General features: G+C 42.5%; 1 non-coding gene across 1 annotated transcript; it reads right to left on the bottom strand.

Moving 5' to 3' along the window:
- Nucleotides 1-7,096: 7,096 nt before the first annotated feature.
- LOC132176778 (small nucleolar RNA R71) lies at nt 7,097-7,202 on the bottom strand. Its single transcript, XR_009439635.1, has one exon. It is a non-coding gene; the product is annotated as a small nucleolar RNA R71 (small nucleolar RNA).
- Between the last annotated feature and the right edge of the window lie 8,503 nt (nt 7,203-15,705).

Below are 15,705 nucleotides of genomic sequence, written 5' to 3'. Positions count from 1 at the left end.
CTTGCCTGTCATCCATCTAAATTTTCTCCCGCTTCGTCCTACAGACTGCCACGTGCCATTATACTCCATGACGATCATTTTCCTATCAGGAATGTCCCACAACTTGTGCGAGTTATTTACGGTCAACACTTCAAATTTATCCTCACGATCTGCATTGATGTTTAATTAACACACAAATGGTGAAACAGATATTATTTGAATTTATGTACTAACCATATGTACCATCATGCGTAAATATATACATATTTATGATTCTTAATAGCATACATACATACCTATCATCTGAACCTGGTCAACAGTCAATACTGGCCAAGCAAGGTCATCGTCCTGCTGACCGTGAGCGTCACTTGTCCCATCATCCAAGTCATCTGGGGCCTGTGTCTCACTATCATCCACACATGCACTGCTATGTGGCGGCCGATCAAAATATCTGTGTGGCAATAAACCCAACTGGGTCAATGTGGGTGGCGGGGATTCATCCGGGTCGCGAGGAGTAAGCTCATGTCAATACCGTAGCTGGGTAAGGCCTATCGGACGGGATGGGTCAAGGAAATTCGAGCCTAGATCAATCGAAGAGCCGAAAATGTCAAAAACATAATCGTCTCTCGCAGGTGTCTGCCTTTACACATGCTCCGAAAGTATCAATCGATATCTTGATTAATGCCTTAGAAGCATAGCAGCTTCCTGCGGACTCACTGTTAGTAAGGTCATGATGCAATCTCAATCCATGGTCACCCATAGTTTGCGCCTAGAAGATTGTGCCCTCCGCCCTCTTATCTTCCCCCAAGTACTGATATCAGCCTGCAAAATACATCACGCACCCAAATAGTTATGTGTATAGTGTAAGAAATATTCACCGCTTATATATTGAACAATTGACAATCAATGTACAAATAAATAACAACAAACCAATCAATGTACAATATTTAATTCGTATGGAATGGCATACACTTCGAATGGTGCTAAACCGGGTCGGACGTATTGGATGTTATCATGCAAATCGTACTAGTGATTATTATTTAATAGGAGTGACTCACTCTCATGATAGTTGGCATGATCATCATGAGGCCCTTGATTTTGACCAACGTATTAGACGTTTCTAGTTTTAGTCCTCACAGCGCAAGCCCAATCTGGGTTCTTTTCATCTTCGAAGTAAAAAACTTGTTCCACTTGGGAAATTAGTACATACGGCTCATCACTAATCAGCTCCCCCTTATGGACAAGGTTTTTGAAGTTGATAAGCGTTAGGCTATACTCGTCTACCTTGTATCCCACGTCCCTTGTGTTGTCCGTCCAATCATACTTGAACATAACATACTTCGTCCTATCGTAATACTCCACCTCAAGTATTTGATTTAGCTTCCCGCAGTATGTTTCTGTTGTGCAAAAATATACCTAAATTAATAGGTAAATAATTGTACATTTTACCTGCAAGTGTACAAGGTCAACATGGTAGTATAGGGTGCACGTACAGGATCATTCCCACGAGGATTACTGAATTTATGTTTAAAAATAGATTCCTTAAGCAAAAGGAAGTTAAAGATTGATTGTTGATGTGATGATAACAAAGGATAGGGCTTTGATATCCACCACTAATTATGTTAAACTAGTATATCAATATGCCAATGCTTTGATCAAGTTATGCAGATTTAATGTTTGCCAACCTAAGGGTTAAACTCTAACTTCTTAAGCTAGTGATTTCCCTAAGCAACGAATTAGGCATGAGTGTATACTCTAACTCTTTTCTTTCCTAAAGGATTTAGCATGGTGTATACTAAGTTGTTCTTTAGAAAAGCATATGTTCTATGGAAATTGACAAACACACAGGGCCTAGGGAATGGGTGTATACTCCCGGTTCCCCATGTTGATTAACCCAAAAATCGCGGTGTGGATTCTTTTGTTACTTAAGTTAAACCCAGGACTCGGCCATCCAAATTGATCTAACTTACAAATCCATACCACATGCACATGTTGATCAGGCATACACATATAAGGAATTCATGCAAGCAGGTATTAATCAAGTTAAATAGAACAACATGATCAGCACAAGGCGCCAATATTGAAATATTAATTTAACATAACTAGGGCTTCAATCTAGCCCTACTAAATAAATTAGCTACACATAGAGTTGATGTTAAACATCTTCATAAAAGAAAAGAAAAGAAAGAATAAACCCGAGACTTGACTTGAGAGCTCCTCTTCTTCTCCCTTCTCCCAGCCTACCTATTCTAAAGGCTTAGGAATCTATTTATAGGCTTTAGAAGTCCTTGGAAAAGTAGTAAACCCTAGGGTTTTTGCAAGGTTTCAGTCCTATTACAATTTGGAGTTTGAAAAACCCTAATATGGAAATAGGGACATTGTAACCGCCACTTGGAATGCCTCCTGCGCACGGGTGCGCTCGATCGCATCCCGTGTGCGTTCGATCGCATGTCCGCTATTGATCCTTCTTTTGCCTGCGCTCGATCGCTCCTGGCCTGGCTCGTGCAACATCTTCTCTGGTATTGCGCTCGATTGCAGGTACCCTGCGATTGATCGCAGTACCAGGGAGCTCCAATTTTCCCATATTCTCTTTTTCAGACTAAATCACCTTGTTTTACTTCACTTTCTTCCAAAAGCCTGTAAAAACATCAAAAACACAAAAAGGAATTAAAATGGCCTAATTAATTACAACCAAAGGATTAAAACATGTAAGATAAGGGCTGAAAATATGAATATTTTAGCGCTTATCAGTTTCGCCATTAACAGTCGGCACGCACACGCCACTATTCAGAGACCTCTTTCCACACATTATATGCGATAGTGCGATAGTGCGAAAGAACTTCTCATTGACCACATATCTATTATATTGGACTGCTGAGATCATCGACCCTCTACAATGCATTACATGCATTACTCGCTTGTCACCCATATCCTTCCTACATCGCTCATCCGAACAATCGACCTACGAGTCATATACAATGATGAAGTATAGTTAGTGCGGTGAGGGAATATGAATTACAAGAAAATATTTTGAAATTTACTACGTGTGCATGACCTTAGTCTTACATAGTCAAGGTACCAATCGCAAAAATGCTCAAAATATTGGGTTTCCAACAGATCGTCTGTCGTTCGCCCCTTGTTTACAGTTTGTCTAACTGAATCCTTGTGCATCCTACGTTTTGAAATTAAATCCATTAATTACAATCCACAACTAACGATGTGGCATGATATGAACATGCATATCTTTATTACACAATACTCACGTCCGTAATTGGAGGAACTCATCTGAGTTAAACATAATATAATGGTAAATTTGTGTCAATGTGAGTTGGTCGAGGACGACTCTTGTTCCCACCCCTTTAGACCCATTTAGGCTTCGTTACGGCCTATTGTGAAAAGTCAATGCGTTCTCTAAATACATCGAGCAGAACGTCACCAACTCGGTTACTATGTAACCCTCCACAATGTAGCCCTTAGGAGCCGCTTTATTGCGCACAGTAGATTTGAACCTCCCAAGGTTCCTACATATCAAAATCAGTCAATCATTGCATTTAGTAACTGTTTTTAAATAAATATAGGGCAAACAAATTTATATTTTAATTTTTTACGCGAAATTTTACCTCTCTCCCCAGTACATCCACCTATACTGTACCAGTCCACCGAGTTGGTATTCACGGACAAGGTGCACGACAACGTGAACCATGCTGGTGAAAAAACTAGGGGTGAATACCTATTCCATCTTGTACAAAGTGATACAGATGTCAACCTCAAGTTGGGTCCTATCCTCTTGTGTCAACGCCGTTGAACATATGCCCTTGAAGAATGCAGACATCTCAACCAGAGGTCTAACCACGTTACCTAGCAGTGATTCACGCAATGCAATCGGGAGAAGCTGTTACATCAATACGTGACTATCATGACTCTTCAAACCCGATATCGTCCGTTCTTTAAGTTTTACACATCGAAAAATGTTCGAGGCATATCCGTTTGGCACCCTTACATTTCGAAGCACTTTCAGGAAACTAGTTTTATCCTCATTCGACATCGTGTGGCAAGCATGAGGTATATAGATTCTCCCACCATCACTCGTGAAAGGGTGCAGTGTATGTCTCAAACCCATTTCTTGCAAATCTTTACGGGCTTGAAGGTTGTTCTTTGTTTTCCCATTAATGTCGAGTATTGTGCCAATTATATTTTCCATCACATTTTTTTCTAAGTGCATGACATCAAGGTTGTGCCATAATAAATTATCCTTCTAATACAACAACCGAAAGAAAATATTTTTCTTCTTCCACAATACATTATCTGTCATCTTCCTCTTTACATGTGATTTGTCAACGAACTTTGACTTACCGGCGCTCACATCCCCAAATAACATCCCCAAATACCATCCATTTTAACTGTTTCAGGATTTCATCTCTATCTGGCACATCGGGGGCACATTTTAGTTCTTGGTTACCGTCAAATGTTCTTTTATTCCACCTCCACGGATGATCCATGGGCAAGTATCACCTATGCCCCATAAAGCAAAATTTATTTCCGTGTTTTAACCATCTAGATTGTGTTGCATGCATACAGCAAGGGCATGCCTTTCCACCTCTGGTAGGCCACCTAGACAAGTCTGTGTATGCCGAGAAGTCATTAATTGTCCACATCAACTGCGCTCGGAGCATGAAATTCTTTTTCAGGGAGACATCAAATATTCGTACCTCCACATTTCATAGTTCCTGTAATGCCTTAATTAAGGGTTGCATGTAGACATCTATATCCATTCTAGGTGAACTTGGGCCTGGAATAATCAGGGATAATTTGAAAGACACTTGTTTCATGCACATCCAAGGTGGCAGGTTGTACGGTACAAGCAATACAAGCCAAGTACTGTGGGATGTGATAAGCGCCGAATGTTGCACATTCAAGCCCCTTAATTTACATATGTTAATTCCTTAGCATTGTTATTTGTTTGATTTTGTTTTGTTTTTGTGTTTCAGGTTTTATTTGACAAACCATTCAAAATTAGGCTTAAAAAAGGCAAAAGCTAGGCATTCTGGACTTGGGATCGAGCGTAGCTATTCTTGAGCTCGACCACACCTGCGCTCGAGCGTCTGCTACCAAGGATCAAGTGCACGCCTACGCTCGCGCGCACAACAGCTAAGCTTGAGCACACTGTGCTCGAGCGCACAAATATCGGATCGAGCGCACACGGGCATGCAGTGCACGGCAGCAATCCTTTTCCAGCATGAATTTGGTTTTCAGTCTCCTAATTGGACTGGGAGACTGACCTCCAATTTTCCCAGGGTTTATAGGGTTCTCCTAATCCCTATAAATACGCCTCTAAACATTGTAAATAGACAGACCGCTTCTTAGAATTAAAAATTCAATAAATTGTCCTTGGAGCTTAGAAGATCATGAGCAACTAAACCAATTGTGGGGTATTGATGTAAAACCCTTTCCAAGCACAATGGTTTGATTGTATTTAATTTCTAGTTTTTCAATTTATGCATGTTGATTGTATAACTCTAAGGATTGTTACAATTGATTTATGTTCTACATATTAAATGCAATTGTTCTTAAATTCCAATTCAATATTAGTAAAATTCTTATCTTGTCTTAGAAAGTACTTTACTATTATTGAACTCAAATCATTCTTATTTTCTGTGATTATAAGAATGATGGTTATACAAAGGTTCTTAATTGACATGCAATCAACAGGGTTAGATAGACCATACCTAGGAAAGACAGATCGTACTACACCCTAATTTAGTATAATTTAGGTAGATGATCCGTGCCAACCGAAGATGGGTTATGCTATTCCATTGATTGTATGAAATTATTTTTATTCTTCAATAATGTGTTTTCTTGTTTAAATTATAACATGCATAGAATGAATTGTTAGAATTAAATGTGGTTAACCATTGATGTGCGGATCATGGTGAAGTCAATACCCTACTCTCTCTTTCTCATATATTTACTCTTTTCATTTTCGTTTATTTTATGCACTTTAAATTAACACAAACAAACCATTCTCTTTTGAATTAAGTTAATTTTAATCTTTCAAATTTTGATAATAAAACCCCTGCAGTCCTTGAGGATCGACACCCTCAATTTAACCCTATTCTACGGGATTCGTACTATTACGAGTGATACTTTTATAATTGATATTTTTTGTCTCAAAAATACCACATCAATTTTTGGTGCCATTGCTGGGGACTGCTTAACGGTTTCATTATCTAAATTTAAGGATTGATTTTGGTTTAATAATCTATTTTTCTATTTTAAGTTGCTAACTTTAATTCTATTTTGTGTTTTGTTTTTATTTTTTTTAGAATTCTTAAACAGGTCCGAAGCTGCCCTCACTGTAACTGCGATCGAGCGCAGATCGCGTGCGATCGAGTGCATGGACACACTCTAGCAAGAATCAAGCCAGCAGCACTCAAGCCCTCCCCTCCTACGCTCGCACCCATCTGTGGCAGTACGCTCGAGCGCACCCTGTCGTGCGATCGAGCGCACTAGCAGTAGCCTGCATCCAAAACCCTAAGTGCATCTAAGGGTCGTTTGTGAGCTTTACTTTTCTGTTTTAGCTTAGTTTTTCTTTTCTTTTTACTTTCTGTTTTTTTTTTATGCTAGGTCACCGTTCTTTGTCTTTTCCATTAATTCCCTGTGACCTTGAAATTGAATGCACTCTTAGACAAATTAGATCCTAAAGGACTCCTAATTTGCTAGAAGAGCGTCCCACTAAGACCATGGGAGAAGCTAACCACGTGGCTTTGCAAGATCATTATCTCCCTACCCCTTACACTACTCCCACATGTCTCCGGCTACCGGAGGTTACGGCATCCCATTATGAAATTAAGCCTAGCACTATACAAAGTTTACCTTCTTTCCTACGGTTTAGCACTGAAAACCCTTATGACTTCCTCAGTGATTTCCAAGCAATTTGTTTCTACCATTAAAATGACAGGATTCACTGAGGATGCCCTAAGGATGCATCATTTTCCTTTCTCCCTCAAAGAAAAAGCCAAACATTGGTTCCAGTCCTTAACACCCAACTCTATCACTTCTTGGGCTCAATTGCAACAAGAATTTCTTAAGAAGTATTTTCCCATAGGAATGACCAATGACACTAGGAAAGCTATCACTAGCTTCTCCCAATATGAGGGAGAAGATTTCCATGAGACTTGGGATAGTCTGCAGGGCTTACTTAGATCATGCCCACACCATGCTGTCCCGAAATGGCAGCTAGTGCGGTGTTTCTATGATGGCCTGACCGAGTCCAATAGAAAAATGGTAGATGCATCTTGTGGGGAAACATTCATGTTAAAAAGCAAAGATAAAGCATGGTCTATGTTTGAAAATTTGAGTAATAATTCTCTTCAGCAAGTTTCCACCAGATGAAGGGCACCAGAATCTAAAGCACTCAAGACAGAGAGTTTGTATGAAGCAGGCCATTCCCCAAACATGGCCACCCAAGTGGTTAAGGGTATCACCAAGAAGCTAGATCAAGTTTTGATGACTGCTGGTTTTGCTCCTAATACTGCCCATATGCACACACCACATGAATGTTGCTCATTTTGCTCTAGTCCTTCGCATCATGTAAATAACTGCCCTCTTGCTAGAAATTATACTGATGTTGCTAATGAGCAGGTTAATGCAACTTTCTCCAGACCGGGTAATGATCCGTATTCCAGTACCTACAACCCCGAGTGGAGAAATCATCTCAATTTCTCATGCAAGAACCCAAATTCGGGCAACTTAGCCCCATGGCCACACAATCAAGCTCAATCCAACATGTAGCCCTACCAACCTCATTCCACTTACCAGCCTCCATAGTAGCAATACCAGGCTGCCCCACCTCACTCAGATTCCACTTTTGAGGACCGGATGCTAAAAATGGTGAGTGAACTGACCGGCCAGGTGGGCGAGATAAAGCAAACGGTGAAATCTCAACAAGAGATAGTGAACTCACATTCCCAATCCATTGCCAAGCTGGAAGCTCAAGTCGGACAACTTGCCAACACCCTTAACAAAAGGGACGAAGGAAAGCTTCCAAGTCAGCTAGTGGTAAATCCTAACGGGCACTACATGGTAGATGAGGGCACTTCATACCATCAGCAAGTTCAAGCCATCACCACCATGCAAAGTGGAAGAATAATTGACAATCATGTGGAGTAGAAGAAGGATGAGCACACGAAGGTTGCACAAAAATTGCAGAATGATAAATGTAAGCAAGTAAACAATGAGGCTTCGTCATCAGCAGCTCCCACCCCAGAGATTCCATATGAGCCACAGGCCCCCTTCCCAGAACGTCTCAAAGCACCTTCCCACTTTGGGAAACAAGGAGAGAAAATACAAGGAATGATGGAGTTGTTCAAACAGGTAAAAATCAATCTTTCCCTTCTTGATGCCATCGCACAAGTGCCTGCATATGCCAAGTTCCTTAAAAACTTGTGTACTCAAAAGAGGAAAACCAAAAATAACATCCCCAAGAAAGTCCTTCTTACTGAGCAAGTGAGTTCCCTGATTAAGCACAACACTCCTCCGAAGTTCAAGGACCCCGAGGCCCCTACAATTTCATACATCATCAGACAAAGGGAAATTGATAAGGCACTTCTAGATCTGGGAGCTGGTGTGAATTTACTTCCATATTCAGTGTATCAGCAACTTGGCCTAGGGGAGCTGAAGCCCACCACAGTGATTCCGCAGCTAGTTGATCGGTCTGTTAAGAAGCCTAGAGGGATTGTAGAAGATGTGATTATCCAGGTGGATAAATTTTTTTCCCAATCAACTTTATAGTGCTTGACACCGAGCTTGTGCCCAATCCTGATAAGCTGATTCCTGTCATCCTTGGGCGTCCTTTCTTAGCCACAGCTAATGCATGCATCAATTGTCGAACTAGAGTCATGGAGATCTCATTTGGCAATATGAAGATTAGGTTGAATATCTTTACTGCATTTCAGCATGCTCCTGATCAAAATGAGTGTTTCTTTTTGGATAGCATTGAAGAATATGTAGAAGATTCACTACCTAGTCTTCTGACCAAGGATCCGATGGAAGCCTGCTTGACTCACTTCGACTTTGAAGAGTACAACACCGACCAATACATCAAAGAGGTCCATGATTTGCTAGAAACAGCCGCAACGAAGAATTCCATCCATGGAGAGTAGCAAAGGAGCCCCTACCTGTGACATCAAGCACTCCTCATGTTCCCTCTCTAGAGTCTCCACTGAAGCTTGAGTTGAAGCCCTTGCCAGCAAAGCTCAAGTATGAATTTCTTGGATCTAATAACACTTTGCCGGTCATCATTGCTTCCGACCTTCAAAAGGACCAAGAGGATAGTTTGCTAGCAGTGTTAAAGGAGCATAAAGAAGCCATTGGACGGACCGTGACAGATTTGAAAGGCATCGACCCCTCCATCTGTATGCACCGGATCCATTTGGAAGAAGATGCTCGACCTTCCCGTGAGGCACAGTGCCGGCTGAATCCCAACATGAAAGAGGCAGTCAATTTACTTGATGCAGGCATCATCTACCTTATCTCAGCTAGCAAATGGGTGAGTCTCACCCAAGTGGTCCCAAAGAAATCTAGCATCACCATCGTTAAAAACTCAGCTGGAGAATTGGTTCCACAGCACACAACCACAGGATGGCGTGTTTGCATTGACTACCGAAAGCTCAACTCCCATACCCGGAAGGATCACTTCCCGCTTCCTTTCATAAATCAAATTTTAGAGCGTCTTGCTGGACAAAGTTACTATTGCTTTCTAGATGGCTATTCCGGGTATAATCAAGTAGCTGTTGATCCCCAAGACCAAGAGAAGACGACATTCACATCTCCATTCGGCACCTTTGCTTACTGACGCATGCCCTTCGGATTATGCAATACACCTACCACATTCCAGAGATATATGGTGTCTATCTTCTCCGACATGGTGGAAAAATTTTTGGAGGTATTTATGGATGACTTCTCTATTTTTGGTGCTTCTTTTGATAAATGTCTCCATAATCTTTCACTTGTGCTTCAACATTCAAAAGAAACTAACCTGATTTTAAGTTGGGAGAAGAGCCACTTCATGGTGCAACAAGGATATTTTTTTGGGCCACATAGTTTTCAAAAGAGGTATTGAGGTGGACCGGGCCAAAGTGGAGCTAATTGAGAATTTACCACTGCCCACTTCAGTGAAGCAAATTCGTTCTTTCCTAGGGAATGCCAGCTTTTATCGCCGCTTCATCAAGGATTTCAGTAAAATTTCAAGGCCCTTGTGTAATTTGCTTGCCAAGGACGCCCCTTTTCACTTTGATGACGCATGTCAAGAGGCATTCCAGAAGCTTCGGTCTCTGTTATCTTCTGCTCCCATCCTGAAGCCTCTTGACTAGTCTCTGCCCTTTGAAATCATGTGTGATGCATCTGACTATGCTGTGGGTGCAGTATTGGGACAACGGGTAGCTAAGCTCCCTCACGTCATCTATTATGCTAGCAAAACTCTCATGGATGCTCAAGTCAATTACATAACCACCGAGAAAGAATTACTAGTTGTGGTCTTTTTGCCTTGGACAAATTCCGCTCATATCTTCTGGATCCAAGGTAATCATTTATTCTGATCATGCTGCTCTGCGACATTTTCTAGCCAAGAAGGAAACAAAGCCCCGGTTGATCCGCTCGATACTACTTCTATAAGAATTTGATATTGAGATTCAGGACAAGAAGGGCACTGAGAATGTTGTTGCCGACCATCTGTCACGAATTTTGTTTGAGACACCTCATCCAGTTCCCGTTCATGATTCTTTTCCGGATGAGCAACTATTTGAAATTACTCCGAGAAATCTACCGTGGTATGCCGATATTGTCAATTATCTAGCCACAGGTTGGATTCCTTCTCATTGGTCTAAGCAAGATAAGGACTGCTTCTTCAAGCAAGTTCGATTCTATTTTTGGGAAGATCCGGAGTTATTCAAGTACTATGCTGATCAGATCATCCGACGCTGTGTCCCTGAGAGTGAATTTTCTAGTATTCTCACTTTTTGTCATTCTCTTGCTTGTGGAGGACACTTCAGCGCCAAAAAGACAGCAGCCAAGGTTCTACAATGCAGATTCACATGGCCGACCTTGTTCAAAGATGCCTATGAATTTTGCCGAGCTTGTGAGAGATGTCAACGCCTAGGAGCTATGTCTCGGAGGGACATGATGCCATTAAGCCCCATCCTCATTGTTGAAATTTTTGATGTCTGAGGTATCGATTTCATGGGACTCTTCCCACCGTCTTGTGGATATGAGTACATTTTGGTAGGAGTGGATTATGTCTCTAAGTGCGTAGAACCCATTGCCACCAAGACCAATGATCACAAGGTTGTGGTAAAGTTCCTCCAAGCCAACATTTTCAGCAGATTTGGTACTCCTCGGGCCATCATCAATGATGGAGGTAGACACTTTTGCAACCGGTTTTTCAAAACCTCGCTTCTCAAGTACTCCGTCACACATAAGGTAGTCACTCCTTACGATCCTCAAACAAGTGGCCAAGTGGAAGTTTCTAACCAGGAGATTAAGCATATTCTAGAGAAGACGGTCAGGCCAGACCGCAAGCATTGGTCCTTGCGCCTCATTGATGCATTATGGGCCTACCGCACAACTTACAAAACACCAATTGGAATGTCTCCCTATAGACTGTTATATGGCAAGGCGTGTCACCTCCCTGTGGAATTAGAACACAAGGCTTTGTGAGCAATTAAGCAGTTCAATTTTGACATGCAAGCAATCGGCCCCCACCAGAAACTTTAATTGACAGAGTTGGAGGAGCTGCGACAAGATGCATATGATAGTGCTCACCTTTATAAGGAGTGGACCAAGGCTTTTCATGACAAACATATCCTACCCAAGACATTTGTGCCAGACCAGAAAGTATGGCTCTTCAATTCTAAACTCCGGCTATTCCCTGGGAAGCTCCGCTCGAGATGGGACGGTCCTTTCATAGTCACAACAGTGTCTCCACATGGCGCCGTCAAATTGCAGGACCCAAAGGATGGCACTCTATTCAAGGTCAACAGTCAAAGTTTGAAGCCCTACATCTAGCACTTCGAGCCAGGTACAGACGTGGAATCCGTCAATTTGACAAATAACGTCTATTTTTTGAATTAAGGCACTGGCACCCTGGGCTAGAGCGCACCCACTGTGCGCTCGATCCCAGACATGGACCTGCGCTCGAGCCTACCCCTAGTGGGATCGAGCGCGCAGCTCCACATTGACTCACACACTCGCCCGAATGCGCTCAAGCGTACTCCCGCCCATCCATTCACCCCTCTGCGCAAGTGCGATCGAGGGCACTCTGGTGCCCTCTCGAGCGCACTCGTTCAGAGGTCTCACGTGACCTTTTTAGGTCACAGTTTCCCTCTTCTTTCCCCCATTTCCTCCCCAGCGCCGAATACCACCCCTGCCACATTTCCACCACACTACAGTCACAGATCACCACCCCACAGCCACCGCACCACCCCACGGCATCCGCACTACCCCCATATCACTCCCCCAATCTTCTTTCTCCCTTCCCGATCACTTTCCTCTTCCCATTACATTTTTCCCCCCAACCTCCCCCGTACCCACTTTCCCCATTTTTTGCTTGTAAACAGTAGTCCGTGGGTGCCTCTCCACACACAGACTACTTTTGTGTTGGTTCTCTTTCATTTTGCATGGGGTTTGGTAGCAAATAAAGGTGGTTCTACACCACTGCATTTTTAGGGTGCCCACCAGGTATTCGACGAAAGGCCCCAACCACGCGGCAGTATGCTTCGAGCCTCCACCTCTCGGTCTTCCCCTGCTCGGGATACCACCTCCGATGCCTCGCCTTCACCACACCGTGGGAAGCAACGTAAGCTTATCTTGGAGACCTCTTTTGCTATCGACACTATTTGCAAAAGCCTCCAAGCGACCAAGTGGGTAGTCAAGGAATGCAAACGCCGCGGCCTCACAGCACTTTTCCAGCCAGTCAGCCTTGTTGCTTACGAAGGCCTGGTCCGAGAATTTTATCACCATCTCACATTCGACTGTACTCGGCCGAGCATCCTATCCTCATATGTGGCTGGCATAGACGTTGAGCTGATCACCGCTGGCATTGCTGCTACTCTACAATGTTCCCATGAGTGCCCGTCAGATATTTTGGCTCGGGATGGCACCCCTCGGTACTCCGACCTACCTTCCGAGCCTACATTTCAACACATTGTGGATGACATCTGCCATGGGCGTTACATCGATGATCTCCGCAACTGCACGAGCAAGGTTCTGCTGCCTTCCCGACTTTGGTTCATGGACTTCATTTTGCAGTGGAATGTGTGTCCATTTGGACACAAAACTCGGCAGCGTGGTCCCTTCCTAGTCGCCATGTATGCTTTTCAGAGAGGATTTTGGATTTCCATTCCTCAGCTCATTTGGGATCAGATGCACAAGTTTTTGGACGGGGCACTTGTGCGCTGTACTTAGGGGTCGTCATCATGGGGACTTTCCTTCCCTTTTCTTATCACCCATATCCTTCAGACTCGAGGCATTGAGGGTACACCCGAGGATGGGCCTATTTCTGCTCACCCTCAGTTTGGCCTGATCTAGTGGAACCAAAATTGTTCCCACATGCCGAGACGACGTCGGGAGCTCACAACAGCTGCGGTCGTCAGGGATGCTGATGGACCTATGCACAATGATCCACTTGTAGCTGAGCCCGCAGAGAGAGAGGGAGCGGCGAAGACCGTCACTATGAGCATGTCACAATACCAGTCCCTCCATCAAGAGCTGACAGAGCTCCGATCTGAGCTTGCTAGCTAGCGGGTGGAGGACAAGCGCCTGGCTGATGAAAGATTTGAAGCACAGCAAGCACTGTTGCGTGCTATTTTAGCACGACTACCACCTGATTCGGGGGCATCTTCTTCCGCGCCGTAGTGACAGGTCAGGTACTCCTCCTATCCCTTCCATTGCTTTATTGTCTCTATCCACACACTGAGGACATTGTGTATTTTAAGTTAGGGGGTGTGGGCATACATGTTAGTTCTGAGCATGCAATTAATTTTCCTGTTGTGGTTTGAAATTCATTGATGGGCTTAATACAATAAACACATAATCACTTGATTAAGGAATTCAAATTGTGTTACTTTCATTGGTAGCATGAGATATTACTTGTTTCAATTTGATTTTCACAAGCACACTAGCATGTAGTCTGTGGGGCATAAAATCTAGAATCAGTGATGTCTAGTTTCAACATTTGGAATTTGGGAAACTTATTGGGAAAATAACCTTGGTATAAATTCTTAAAAAAATATATAAAATAATAAAATAATAATTTGATCATTTTGAGCTTTCCACCAAATAACCAGACCTCTTGCCTCATTAAGCAGTGAGTGTTCGCGTCAAAAAGTGAGAAGTTTGGTTTGATTGATAAAAACTAGCTTAGCTTCGTAGCCTTTTTGACCCGAGTTAGTAAGTCCTTAAGGGTATCTTTACACCTAATGCCCTAAATCCGTCTGGTTTGGAAGTCATTGGCCTAACGCTCGATACATGGGTCAATTAGAAAGCTTAAGGGAGCTAAGTGCTATCAAAAAAAAAAAGAATTTTTGCCTTGGTTGTTTTATCTAATGGGGAGTCTAATCAATTTTGAGTATTGATCTATGCATGATTGAGATTAGTTTTGAAATCCCATGACTATGTGTTGAGTTCACATACACTAGTTGAATCTTGTAATATCTCATAAATGCCATGTTTGGCGCTGATTTATAATTTCCTGAAATTGTGAAGATGGTGCTTGTTCTATTAAACCTGTTAATGAATGAGAACCATGATGGTCATAATACTGCATTCTTGGGGATAACATGGTTGAAAAATGTTTGTGGGTATTATTCTTGGAAAACCCTCATGAGACTTCACTCGCCCTCTACGGAACTCCTAGGGGTTTAAAAGGCTCGTTGCATACGCTAAATGCAACCGTACATCCCACGAAAGATGAATTTATCTTTTTATTTTTTCGGTTTATTTTCTGTTTTGTATTGCTAAGGGACTAGCAATATGTAAGTTGGGGGATGTGATAAGCGCTGAATGTTGCACATTCAAACCCCTTAATTTACATATGTTAATTCCTTGGCATTGTTATTTGTTTGATTTTGTTTTGTTTTTTGTGTTTCAGGTTTTATTTGACAAACCATTGAAAATTGGGCTTAAAAAAGGCAAAAACTGGGCATTTTGGACTTGGGATCGAGCGTAGCTATTCTTGAGCTCGAGCGTCTGCGACCAAGGATCGAGCGCACACCTACGCTCGCACGCACAACAGCTAAGCTCAAGCACACTGCGCTCGAGCGCACAAACATCGGATCGAGCGCACACGGGCATGTAGTGCACGGCAACAATCCTTTTCCAGCATGGATTTGGTTTTCAGTCTCCCAATTGGACTGGGAGACTGACCTCCGGTTTTCCCAGGGTTTCTAAGGTTTTTAAGGTTCTCCTAATCCCTATAAATAGGGCTCTAAACATTATAAACAGACAGACCGCTTCCTAGAGTTGAAAATTCAATAAATTGTCTTTGGAACTTAGAAGATCATGAGCGGCTAAACCAATTGTGGGGTATTGATGTAACCCTTTCCAAGCACAATGGTTTGATTGTATTTAATTTCTAGTTTTTCAATTGCATGTTGATTGTATAACTCTGAGGATTGTTATAATTGATTTCTGTTCTTCATATTAAATGCAATCGTTCTTAAATTCTAACTCTAT

The sequence above is a fragment of the Corylus avellana genome, chromosome 3 (genome assembly GCF_965113065.1).
Source record: "Corylus avellana chromosome 3, dhCorAvel1.hap1.2, whole genome shotgun sequence".
Taxonomy (NCBI): Eukaryota; Viridiplantae; Streptophyta; class Magnoliopsida; order Fagales; family Betulaceae; genus Corylus; species Corylus avellana.
Note: the sequence above shows the minus strand (reverse complement) of the source record. Positions and strands in the feature narration are given on the sequence as shown.